We start from the raw sequence: 14,250 nt of genomic DNA, 5'->3' as shown, positions 1-14,250 counted from the left end.
GGCAACATAATGTGTGTATACATATATATATGTGTGTAAAGAGATAGCACGCATTTGTTTTCAGATAGTAAACCAAAAAGTATCTATGTATATCAAAGTCTTCAGGGCACACAGTCAATTTAAATGTAATAATTTCCAAAAATAAATATAATTCAGCTCTATTTTGAAATTTTCAAGCACATTAATTCTTGCGTCTTCTCCTTTCAAAGGAAATGTGGTTCCTGGATCAACTTTCAACGCCAACAAACAAGAAGTCAGCCATCTATATAAACATTAAAGGCAGTTCATGAATGCATTTATAACGATAACTACACCAAATCTCAGGTAACTTCAATACTGATAAAGTTAGATAGCTGTATCATACACTTTTAAAGCATTTATTAACTAGAAAATAAGTATTCACAAAAATCCTGAAACAGAAACTATTTTTTGTCTTCTAATAATAAAATTAATCCAATCTTGGAGTATCAATATCTCATTTCACCATTCATCACACAGTAATTAATATTAATTTCTGTATGAATAATTTTTAAGTGGACTGTAACTTTTAAACAAAAGTGGTTTTAAATTCAGTTTCTGAGACCCTTTCCACAGTCATTTAGCACTAATGGATAGTAGCATTGTAAATCAAGGACTTGTCCAGACCAAAAAAAAAAAAAAAAAAAAAAAAAAAGGCAGTAAACGAAACTAGTTAAAGTTTCCCATGCAACATACAGAAACATGAGAAAAACTTAGAACCCACCAGCAGAACATAGCACAGGTCACAAGACTTGACTGAAAACTAGCATTTCAAACTAGGTACAACTTTTCTTCAGTCTACAGTTGATCAGGCCAAGATACTGATTTTCACTCCAGCAGCTTATAAACTAAAAGGAAGTTGACTGTGGCATGTATATAACATGGAAACCTCTTCAGCAGCTCTGCATTATTTCAGAAGTTGCACCCCATGGAAAGTCTTTTTAAAAAGACTGGTAAGTGTATGCCAAAATATTTTGTTTTCCATCTAAAACAACATTAAATTCCAATCCTCAGAGACAGGATTTCCAGTTTATTTCCCTCTATACACATACACTAAACTCAAGAACTGCAACATAGGAAAGTGTTGTTAAACATTTGAAAAAGGAGTAAGCCTAGTGCTAACAAGTTGACTGTAGGTCTCTTTTCCTCAGAAATTAAAAAAAAGAAATTGCATATGTTCTGTGATAAATAAGATATCTAAGTGAAAATGGAGGTATTTAATAAAAAAGGATACTAAACCAAATTCAAATTAATGCATTTCCAATCTTTCCCTCAAGCCTCACCTCAAGATAAATGAGATCAATTCTAGCAGTGTGTTCTGGCAAAGTATTTAATGAGGAAAAATTCAACTGTATAGAACTACAAGACCAAGTTTTCACAACAGTACACAGAATATTGGATAGCTTTTACCTACATTCACATTATTTAAAAACCTTGAGCCATGGAATGAACTTATAATTATTTAGCATATTTATTTATTTACAAGCTAACAGAACTTCAGAATCTAGACCATGTACAGAAAGCACTGTAAGCAACAAAATCTTCTCATGGTACTAGATGACAGGTTTCAAACAGCGCAAACTCTATAATCAATATTTTGCTAATTACTATTACTTGACACTTATTAGTGTCCCCCATTCTATGAAGACTTCAGCTGCCATTAAAATAACAAAAGATGGTTCTTCCATTCTTCTCTTTACAATTGATTGTGTTCAAAACTAATTTACAGCCAAATAACTCTTCTGATTAAAAGTAGGATCTTGCATTGGCAGCGCAGTTCAACACCACCTTATTATTTACCAAACAATCAATTCTGTGCAAGAAATTATACTGTAGCAAAAACTACAGCAAACACAATCAAGAACAAGCACTGCATATAAGTAGTCTGCTGACTTTTTTTGGCTCTGAAACATTTGAAAATAAACCATTCCATAGGCCCTCTAATGGAAAGCAGAAGGGGAGTGGCTTAAGAGTGAATTTAGCATTTGCCTTTACTTTTCAAGGGCATCTAAACATACTCACACAGACACCAAGACTATTTCAAATGTATATTGTTAGTATGGACTTCTAAATCAATATTTAAAGCACTTTTCATTTAGCAGGCTTGTACCTTGATCTAAGTTTGCCATTACCACTGCAAACTGAGCTAAGGACTCATTGTCACATGCACTAAATAACTCTAGGTCCAAACTGTCTCAGAGGTTTTTCAGAAATCTTAACAGAAAAGCACAGCCAGTACTATTTTCCTTTGTATAAAAAGCTACCTTTTTGCTGGTCTGGAAGAGAAAAGAATTGACTAGAAATCAGTAAATACTATTTACATGTCCCCTATTTGAACTTCAAATTAGTTTGGTCTCTTAACTATCTACAACAACCTAGCATCACAAAACCTTTTCCAAACCTTCGGAAGTTTTGTATTTTGAGTCTTCAAATCTTTACCTGCAGCCTAGCTCAATTAATCACTGTCATCTATTACTGTTATTACCTGCTCTCTCACACACATTCTCACAGATAACACTTAACATCCAAATTCACTTCTCTGATCTAGATGGTACTCTCAATATAATTTTCACCAATTGTTATACCAAGGGATGTCTTCTAGCAAGCGTAATCAGAACTGTTTATCTCTTCAACTTTTTATATCACTCAGTAACAGTGTCTTTTAAATACGAGTTATGCATCCTGTAGCAAGCCATGGCTTTCATGTGCCTTTCAATGGACTGTGATTAGACGCAAACACCTGTAAGAAGTAAATGGTAAAGCATGATACACACATACCTCACAGCTCATACTTTGCAGATACCATCACAACCAGAAGCATATCACATTAGTAACCTTTTAGTCCCTTCCTCTACTGCAGGGGCCACCAGTCAGAAAAATAATACCCACATATTCAGCCTGAATACACAGAACTAAGAACAGAAAAGAAGTTTGCTTCATGGACAAACTTCGCAAAGGAGAAGAGCATGAGAAAAAAAGTTGTAACTGCAGCAGTGATACTACTTGTTGACAACACTCTGTCCAGGCTTAACAGCAGCCTAACGACACAACAATCTGCTGCCTAACTTAGCAGACACGTTAACTAAAGACTTTGACAACCCCTTACACAAACCATTAGGAAATTGCTGTACAGAAATATAATATGTAAACAAATGTGTTAGATGAACCACTCAAAATTTTTTTTTATGTCACCCCTCACCCCCAGCTTAGGTCAACAGTTACCTATTTCTACGATATGCAGTTTTATTTTATTTTATTTTCTTAACAGGTCTATTATCACTCAATATATTTAGATTCCTATGTTTCACCCATTAGAGCCAAAACCATATGCAGAAGATTAGGCTAGCTTTCTGATATCTCCTTTTCCCTTAAATTTACAACTCAGTAGAAAACAGAAGTATAAGCAATGTACCAGTGGAACAAAAACTGTTTTATCTTGAATCGTTTCAACTGAATATAATCCCCTGGGAAGGAGACAAAAAATAGCTTATAAAATTCTAATTTTAAGGCTTGTAACACAGTTACAGACAATCTCTTCATAATCTTGTATATTGAATTCAAATTGATTATGAAATTGCTGCAATGGGTTGTTAGTTTCTGCTTCTCAGATGAAGGGATTTTATTTATTTTTTAAAATGTTGTTACTTTCAGGGCTAGGTTAAGCAACCTGTTTCACTCTGCATTTAAATGGATTATATTCACTTTTAATAGTAGACACCATTAAGTCTGCTGCTGCTTAGAGAGTAAAAGGGATAAAACACATTTCAAAGGAGCACCAATTGTCCTCATAGTTTTCTCTGTTCAGAGAAGATTATGCAATGTATTTCCTTCCTTACCTCTTAAGTTGTTTGATAACACTTACTGAAAAAAAAAAATCATTAAAAAAAACCTCTCACCATCTTCCTTTTCTTTGTTAGAATATAAAAGCAATTGAAACCGCTAAGTACTACATCAGGTGTGCCTGGAGTTCTTCACCAAAGATATACACAAAATGACAGCAAAAACACAGTCTTAGTCGCAGCTGCTATACCATATCAGCCCAACTAAACGTGTACCCAACTCTGAGATCTTGGCCATAACGGCACCACACCCCAGCCCCCTTCCCTCCCTCCCCACCCCCACCCCCCACCCCCCCCAAAAAAAAAAAAACACCCAACAATAACACCAAAATCAACACAAAGATAAAAAACACTGAACAACCAGTCCTGGAATTTATTTTACAGCTACTGACCAAGCAGCAGTCTGATCTTAACAAAAATGAAAATCATAGGTGTGTATGATCTAGTTAACTCCCCAGCTCATTTTATACAAAATAACAAGATATCTGCTAACCAGATAGACTGAATTTGGACCACTGATTTTAAAGTGATAGATTTGGACCCTCATCACTATGTCCCCAAGGCATAGAATCACCTAGGTTGAAAGGGGCCTTTAAGATCATCAGCCACCCATCAACCTAACACTGCCAAAACCACCTCTAAACCATGTCCCTAAGCACAATGTCTGCATGTTTTTTAAATACCTCCAGGGATGGCAATTCCACCACTTCCCTGGGCAGACCGTTCCAATGCTTGATAACCTTTCTGCTGAAGAAATTTTTCCTACTACCCAATCTAAACCTCCCCTGGCACAGCTTTAGGCCATTTGGTCTTGCCCTATCACTTGTTACTTAGAGAAGAGATCGACCCCCACCTCTCTTTCAAGTAGTTGTAGAGAGTGATAAGGTCTCCCCTCAGCCTCCTTTTCTCCAGGCTAAACAACCACAGCTCCCTCAGCCGCCCCTCGTAAGACTTGTTCTCTAAACGTCTCACCAGCTTTGTTGCCCTTCTCTGGAAATGCTATGGAATCTCAATGCCTTTCTTGTAGTGAGGGGCCCAAAACTGAACACAGTACTTGAGGTGCAGATTCACCACTGCCAAGTACACGGGGACAATCACTTCCCTAGTCCTGCTCACTATACAATTTCTGATACAAGCCAGGATGCTCTTGGCCTTCTTGGCCACCTGGGCACACTGCTAGCTCATATTCAGTCAGCTGTCAACCAACACTCCAGGTCCTTTTCTGCCAGGTATCTTTCCAGCCACTCTTCCCCAAGCCTGTAGTACTGCATGGGGTTGTTATAACCTAAGTGCAGGACCCAGCACTTGGCCTTGTTGAACCTCATACTATTGGCCTCAGCCCATTGATCCAGCCTGTCCGGATCCCTCTGTAGGGCCATCCTACCCTCAAGCAGGTCGACACTCCTGCCTAACTTAGTGTCATCTGCAAACTTACTGAGGGTGAGCTCGATCCCCTCGTCCAGGTCATTGATCAAGATACTAAACAGAACTGGCCCCAATACCGAGCCCTGGGAAACACCACTGGTGACCAGACGATAACTGGATTTAACTCCATTCACCGCCACTCTTTGAGCCTGGCCTTCCAACCAGTTCTTTACCCAGCAAAGAGTATACCCATCCAAACCAGGAGCAGCCAATTTCTCCAGGACAATGCCGTGGTAAACAGCGTCAAAGACTTTACTAAAGTCCAGGTAAACAATGGCCTCTCCCTCATCCATTAAGCATGTGACTTTGTCACAGAAGGAGATCAGGTTTGCCCAGCAGGACCTGCCTTTCATGAACCCATGCTGACTGAGGCTGATGACCTGGCTGTCCTGCATGTGCCACGTAATGGCACTCAGGATGATCTGCTCCATACATCTGCATTCTGATCTGCCCTACTATAATTACATTCTTAAGGAGTTAGAAACACTTTTAGTAAAAAAACATACAAACTGCAACACTTCTAGAAAACTGCTGATGGACACAAAAAAAAAAATTGTCAGTGCTTTGTGCTAACAGGTCAGAACGCATGTAGTCTGGTTTGCCTTTTTTTTTTTTTAATAAGGAACTGTATGTTTGTTATCACTAACAGATTTTCCCTTAAAACAACAAAAAAAAATAAACAGCTATCAGCAATCAAAATATTTTCTGAAGTCATTACTGTCTTAGAAAACACTTCTCTCTAAAGTCAGTCTGCAGCTCCTCTAGAAGTAAAGCACAGAACGCTTTCCCTACCACACAAAAGATTATTTTTTTTAACAGTTCTGGTATTGGCCACAAGCTTCTACTACATCAGAGACCAACCCCTTTCCATTTTCTTACTACTACTCATGCAATAATCACAAATGTAATGTGGTAAAGGAATGAAAACTGACTTTCAAAGATCTCAGGCAAAAACACTGGCTTTCTGAAATCCAGGCATTCCAAACAAGGGCTGCTGTATCAAAGGAGGCAAAAGGTATACCTAGAAGAAGATAAGGACCTATCTCAACAACAGACACAACCCAATCAGGAAATCTAATTATAAAATGGTAATTATAAAATGATAATCCATTCTCACCTTTGAATAAAACACATGTACAAAATTCCAATGTAACATTATTCATTCTATTCCATAAAAAAGAACTTCCATTTGATAGAGAGATACTTATACTTTCTGCAGTAACATTTATCCAGTTTTAAATACTGAGAACATTTTCATCACAACCATATTATAAAAACTCAACAAACATCAGAAACGCACACAAAAAAAATCAACAACAAAGACTCTTAGAAAGACTTGAGTCCCTTAATTATTTTTCAGAACAGGACCTGCACAAGCGCAATGATGACACGATCCTACTAATGTTTTCTTGTATCTCCACGGACTGTTAAATGCAAGTTGCAGTCTGTATCCTGCGTCTTTCTAACATAAGTGGTCCTATAAGTTTTAATGAGTTTGTCAAGTGGCAAAACAATTTTTTTTACATTTAGTTAAAAAAAATTAATTAAAATTTTTAATAGAAAGTAATTAAATGTTTAAAGTTTTTGTTTTTTACATTTCATTAATTCATTATTAGTAACATTAATGATACATAAAAACATTAGCAAAGTATAGTAGAAACAGTGACAATAAGTACAAATTCTACAATAACTGAAAACTGAAATCCACCAGACTCTCGGGGAACAACTACTAACTCTGTGGGACTCCACAGCCAATTTCTAAAATTCAGTCAGCTCATCTCAGATTGAATTTGTGAGGGAAAAAAAAAAATTAAATACATTTTGCTTCTTTACATTTTCCTAACACTTTTCTATATAGCCTGATTCAAACTCAGATCAGTTTATATAATCATACACTGCAGAATCACATTGCCCCGATATTACCATTCCCTTTAGATGCTGACCTAATGCCAGAAGAAACCCCATTTATACACTGAAATTTCCAAAGCTTTAAGCTTTTTTTAGCGTTACAGAAGGTATGTCTCATGTTAATATGTGGACAGAGAATTCAGAAGCCAAATTCTTCATTTGTAGGAGACACCTACATGCCATACTCTTTAAGAATATACTTTGCCCAATGAAGGCACAGGGCAATCACTAAGCAATTTCCAGTACTGTAAAAACAGCCTTTACAGATTGTAACAGTAATTCCCTGCAGCCAGGCTCAGGAGGTATTTCTTGACAGAGACACCTCTGGACGTTATGAAAAGCCCCAAATAGTACCAGGGAAACACGGACCCAAACCTCAGCGAGAATTAATGATGAGATTTTCCCAGACAGCAGGTACCTATTCCAGGTATGTAACAATAAATGAAGCCTCTCTAAACCTGCTCACCTTCAGACAGACTTCTCCTGTCTTCACTCAGGATGCCCAAAACAACCATGTGCATCAGCAAGCATGTCTACAGCAGTTACTTTCTTGAGAAGTCCATAGCTTAGAGCAAGTGTTTGTCATCCCTTTCAGCTCATATTTATTGAGTATCCTCACCCAGGGCTGCATCTCTTCTCCAGAGAGTTCATAGAATAGAACACAATATTTCAGTTGGAAGGGATCTACAACAATCATATGGACCAACTGCCTGAGCGTTTCAGGGCTCACCAAAAGTTAAAACATGTTAAGGGCATTGTCCAAATGCCTCTTAAACATCAACAGGCTTGGGGCATTGACCACCTCTCTAGGAAGCCTGTTCCAGCATTTGACCACCCTCTTGGTAAAGAAATGCTTCCTAACGTCCAGTCTAAACATCCCCTGGCACAGCTTTGAACCATTCCCATGCATCCTATCACTGGATACCAGGGAGAAGAGCTCAGCACCTCCTCTACTTCCCTTCCTCAGGAAACTGTAAAGAGCAATGAGGTCACTTCTCAACCTTCCTTCTCTCCAAACCAGACAAGTGCAAGGTCCTTAGCCACTCCTCATAGGACATGCCTTCCAGCTCATAACATTCATATTGAAGTAAGCATGAAATTTCTATTACCTCTTCATATACGTTTCTCATCACTTCAAACAGATTATTGCAAATTGTACGTTTTCCTGCTTCTATTCAGATCGAAGGACTGTAGTGCCTTGGCGCAGCTGTGTTGTCACACAATAGCTTTTAAGAATGCAATACTTCATAATCAGAGTACAATTTTTCAATATATGTAAAATCTGAAACACAACCAATAAGTATACTCTAACATTGTCGTTCTCTGTGGTAATGCCACAATGAACTGCTTTTATAGAAATAACACATCACATTAAATCCCTTTTTAAGTCCTTTGTTGAAGTAAAAGCAACAGCCCTAGTAATTAAGTCAGGGCTACAGCCTTGAAATTTGTCAACTGGAAGAATTTGGGTTTGGATGTTTTGTACCTTAACATGTTTGCACACACTATATCCTTTGTTTCCAAATAAAATGTTTTTTAATGTTGTCAGCCCTTAATGCCAATTTCCAGCTGGCATGTTGATGGACTACAAGCAATCTACTCTCCAGTACATACTGCTTTGCCCTGTACAGTATCTGCTACAGCCTTATAATCCAAACGGAAGATGAATAGAAGCAAGAGTCACAATTTTGAACCACTCCTGCTACCAGCATAATTATAACTACGTTTTCCTAAAACTTACAAGTAAAAAGCCCCAACCACTATAGTTGCATAGTCACTTAAAATTAGTTTACATATCCACACAAAAATATGCCATGTTTTCCAGAAGGACCGCACTAAAACAAGAAAAGCAATATTCCTGGAGTCTGAAGGTGGAAGAATTGGACAAGACCCATCTTATACTTCACTGCACCAGAAAACTTGCCCAACTAGTTAATATTGGAGTATTACAATGCCACGTGTTATCACATAAGGAAATTCACAAAAATAGCTAAAACATTTAAATTCGGTTCTTTGATCAAGAAGTACTGAATAGGTGAAAACTTTACATTCTAAAACTATTACTAGAGTTGCTAGCAGGAAAATTAAAAATCAGAGTTTAAGCTTGTATTGTTTTGAGTAAGAGGAGGCTTTTAAAGTCAGTGTTCCATAAACCACATGACATTTTAGATCTTTTTGTACTAAGTGAGCACTATAGTTTGGACATGCTTGATTTTCTTAAAACTAAAACTTAGATATTCTGCAAATATAACAGAAGACATATTTTATATCAACTGAAATTAGCAACTTAAACTAAAGCCATTTCCATATGCTTCTCTGAAAGACATACAAAAACTGAATTGTGATCACTTTTATGACAAATAACAAAACCCGCTTTTCTTATATAGGCATTATACAGGCATAAGAAACATTTTTCTTCCTGAGGATCCAAAACACCTTTATAAATATTTTGTCCGTTCCTCTAGCTCTGTTTCAAAGGCTTGAAAAGTAGTAGACAGAAAGGCTACACAGTATCTGTAACAATGTGATCAATAGGAAATATTAGCTTCATGTATGCAAACAAACTAAGGCAGACACCACATCCAGCTGCTGAAAAACTGCAGAAGAGTTCTATAAAAATGCCATCCCTAAAAATCTCTTTTAGGAATATCCATCACCACTTTAACAAATAAGTACATGTAAAGCAATAAATTTATTTCACTTTCTTTTAATTCAAAAAGTCCTCTGAGATTGCTTAAAATGAAACTTATGGGTACGTAATTCTGCTTCTCCAACCATACCTTATAATGGAATTTACATCTTTAAGCCTTGGTTTCATCAAAAGAGCAGACAGAACCCCCAGAATTAATTTCAGTCACTCCAAAAATAAATCTGTCAACCGAACAACATAAAGGAAAAAAGCCTGCTATGTCAGAAAAGCAAAATTCTTCACAGTGGACAATCCCAAACTCTTCAGGAAGAAAGAATATGAACCCTACTGTACGTTAAGAAAGTCTAGATACTATGCTATTCTACATCAAGAACATTACAAGTAATTTAATTCCTTTCTGTAGAAATAGCACCACTTCTGGAGACTCTGGTCTGGAAAGCAAGTACAATGGCTTAAGGGACACAAAAAGATAAAGGAAGATTAAGGTTGCAATAGGCCTTATCAGAAAAGCTAAATCTAACTTTAAAATGTAAGGTATTTATTTTTACTAACACAAAAAAGGGTTATTTCCACATAAATCTTAAGTCTTTAGACATGAAAAATAATCAAAATGGAAAAACAATCCCTGCCTTGAATTTGATGGTCTTATGATTATAAATATCAAAGTAACAAAGTAGCAAAATGTAACAGATGTTAAAATACAATGTCTGAAAGTCACCTTTTTAAATAATCCACCACTTACAATGCACTTAAAGGTAGATTTAGTCTGCATGACTTAATATTCACACTGTCTGCAGCCTGAAACCTCTAGTGTGCTAGGGGAAAAGCCCTAGAGAAAAGAAAAAACACAGCTGAAAAAGTATCAAGATTGGTTAAACAAGAGTTTTTTCCTTCATTACTATGATCAAATTAGTTTTACATAGGCAGAAAGAACTTTCTTGTAAGGGCATTTAAGTGTCAAAAACTGAACAAATGGACAACAGCAGATTACAAAACACATGCACATCAGACCATTGCAGACTGAAACAACCACCTTGTGAACCTGAATGGACTCAAACGAACATGGGCAAGAAGGTATAGCAAACTTCACATTTTGAGAAACACAAAAAGCTTGTTTCCATCATATCACAAACTTTTTTCCATTTGGTGTTGCAAGCTTTCCTGGAAGTTGGTTTTCAGTAAACAAGGAGGAATAAAGCCAACTGCTCAGATACACACCATACTTAGATGTCTTAGCAGTTCTGTAAACATTTAGAGAATGCCAGTTACTGCCCTTAAGATGGCAATCCAATTGGACCAGAAATATGCATTAGAGCATAACTGTATTTTGGCACCTATAAATCTACGTAGCTATCATCATCCTGAACGTCAGCCTGACACCACATAAACAGCTAACATTGTTTAGACAATATACATTCTTCACCAAGCTCTGGCAGTAGTTGTGTCACTTGGAAAGAAATGCAAAGGAACTGGCCTAACAGTCCATGGTGTTCAAAGACATGCAGAAAACAATCAAGGAGCATGTAATTAAACGCAAAAGTATTTAAAATGCATTAAGAGTTCTAGTGAGGCGCTGACTGATCAGTATGTCTCAAAATCTTTGTGGAAGTTTATGTACGAACATCACAAATGTAAACATGTCATCAGGGATACTCAGTTTACAATCATTTCTACCTCTGGGTAGAATTAAAATGAAAGGAAGCCTTAAGCTCATTATAGCAGTGGTCAGAATAAAGATTATCTACTATTCATTGAGCATCCAGCCATCACCTGTTTGAACACTACTGTAATTTTTTTCTTTAAAATCCTACCAGCATGGAGTTCACTACTGCTACTTGTTAAAAGACATTGTCTACAGTGCAAACTCTTGAAAATGGTCAGCAGTCTGCTTCCTGTATTAGTGACTGAGAAACTGACATCCCTGAAGGAAAAACAAGGTACTAGAACACTAGCACAAATAGTTAGACATTCAAGCCACGGATACAGAAGCACGCAGAACAAAGTCGTAAGTTTAAGAAATGTATGCATAAGAGCAAAATCTGAAGACCAGTAGAAAGCTAAACAGCCAGAAAGCACTGATAAAAACAATTAAGCAAGTCTACAGAAACAGGTCTTCAAGCACTGTGACAAAAATTACCCAAAGGCCCACTAAAACGCTGCAGTAAGATGGCAAGGAATGCATTAACAATGTGTAGTTGGTAGGCAAAAAGAATTGCTAAGATAGGAAAGTATAATTGCTTTTAAGATAAACTATAGCCTCCTGAGAAGAGCCAAAGCTGCAGAGAGTTCATCAAGGGAGTACCTCAGAGCAAACGGTTAAGCTCAGGTACTGAGGTACCAAGAGGACATAGCCCTATTCTACACATGAGAAGTCCCAAAATCTAAAATGTTTAAAGACTAGATTTATAGAAAATGTTTTAGATGCCTTGAAGATTCGGATGGATTTTCAGAAACACTTCAACATCTAACTCCATTTATAGTAACAGATAATAGGTACGCAAGCACCTCTGAAAAATCAGACTAGATATTTCACCACAACTTAAGATTCCAGACAATGTTTGAAAATTTGGACAATCATAGTTTGGCCTCAGAAGCAGAGAAGTCATACCCAAGATTTCCAAACCTCTGGGCTACAGAATTACTCACAAGATTCTCCCTTCCTGTTGACAGGGATATCAACTTTCCGGTGGATGGAAGGAAGGTTCCCGTTGTTCCTCTAAACTACTTTTAAAAAACCCTGTTGTAGAAGCCCTTTAGTCACATCACTAAAAACGGCCACCACAGCACACGGATATCAATACTGGTGGGCCGTAGCTGGGGCACCGGTAGAGCCTGGCCCCGGGGGCTGCACCGGAGGAGGAGTCAGGCAGGCCTCACAGAAACAATCACCTGCCGCAGCCAGGCCCTACCACCGCCGGTACCAAGCCAGACTCCACGCCCTATAACCCCGCTGAGGGGAGGGCGGTGAACCAGATGGAAACAGCACCCGCCTCCACGCCGCTCGCTCGGCTCTTTCGGCGCAGGTGGGCAGCCTCTACGGGGGAGGGCGACAGGCAGCGTCCCGCCCTTCACTGCCGCCCGCTCCGCGGCCGCCCCTGCCAGACACCCTGCGGTCGGCGGAGACCGCTGCCGTTCGCAAGCCTCCTGCCGGCTGCCTCTGCCGTCGCGTTCCACCCCCACGCAAAACCGCCCCCGCACGCGAGCCCCAGCCAGCGCAGCCTCACCCGGATGTGGATTTCATGCAGCTCCCTCCCGCACGCACGCACACCCCACCCCCCTTCCCCGGCACCCCGGCGCGAGGCGCCGGCGGTCGCTGATTGGGTGCCGGCGAGGGCGGGCGCCACCGCCTGAGGCGGGAGGAGGCGCGCTCCCGCGGCCTGGCCGCCGGTAGCTGCCGTAACTGCCGGCTTGGGGCCCACCAGCGGGGCACCGGGCGCCGCCGCCCCTGGGTGCCTCGGGGAGTGGCTGGTCATCCTCGGACGGCTCCTCGGCCTTATTCTTCCGGGCCGGGCCGGTCACGGAAACCTGGCGCCACTGGAATCACCGGCTGGCGCTGGTCCCGGAGCAGCCCTGGCCCTGGATGGAACCTTTGCTTCTTGGCCTTTGGTTCTGCAGTCCAAATGTGGTTGCTTGCCCTGCCTGCGTGGTGACCTTATGATCGTTGCCTCAAGCTTTGTCTTCAAACAGCAGTGGCGCGTTTAGTTAGCACCAGCTGCCACTGTTACGCATCATCACAGAAAATGAATCGAGAACTGACTGGATGGTGAAGATCAAACCGCCCCCCAGGTATCGACTGAAGGAGAAGATAAGCTTTTGGGCAATTGTCTCTGCAGTTGCTGTAAGCTGCTGAGAAGACATGGCGTAAAGTGGCAAAAACTAAGGCAGAGCATCCAAGTGGTGAATGACATGCCGTAGTGTGATGAACTGGGGAAACTTAACTGGTTATTTTCACTACTGAAACTATTCTGTGGACAAAACAGTTTAAGTGTCTAGTAGAATAGATACTTATTTAATGAACAGTGCATTAAAAGGCACAGAATGAAAATCCTTTAGTATTACGGCATTGGAAAGTACATTGCAGTAATTTTCGTATTCCATACTGTGTGAAGAAACAGAAAATATGGTTTAGACTATATTTCCCATTATACCTGACTGCGAAATGTGGCAGGAGAACATGATTTTTTTTTTTTGTAAATAACATATATACCTTTATCAGTCTTTTTACAAGTTATGCCATGCATCGCATTAAAAAAAAAAAAAACAACAAAAAACCCACTTGTGCCTTAATTACTGGAAAAGGTGAAAGTTTGATGGATATTTCTGAAACATTCATCCTCAGTACACAAAACTAAGGGCTCTTGTTTTCTGCATTAGTTAATCTTCCACTGCAGTATTAACCCAGCTAAAGAC

At 39.2% G+C, this 14,250-nt stretch overlaps 1 protein-coding gene across 1 annotated transcript in view; it reads right to left on the bottom strand.

The window, feature by feature from the left end:
• The window catches only part of CCDC91 (coiled-coil domain containing 91), a 166,947-nt gene extending 153,873 nt beyond the window's left edge, over positions 1 to 13,074 (bottom strand). Inside the window, 1 exon segment of the mRNA XM_082495865.1 lies at positions 13,065 to 13,074. The gene's annotated coding sequence lies outside the window, so the exon portion shown is untranslated.
• Positions 13,075 to 14,250: the final 1,176 nt, after the last annotated feature.

This window comes from Vanellus vanellus (assembly GCF_965231255.1).
Source record: "Vanellus vanellus genome assembly, chromosome: 1".
Classification (NCBI taxonomy): Eukaryota; Metazoa; Chordata; class Aves; order Charadriiformes; family Charadriidae; genus Vanellus; species Vanellus vanellus.
This window is presented reverse-complemented; position numbering and strand designations above follow the sequence as displayed.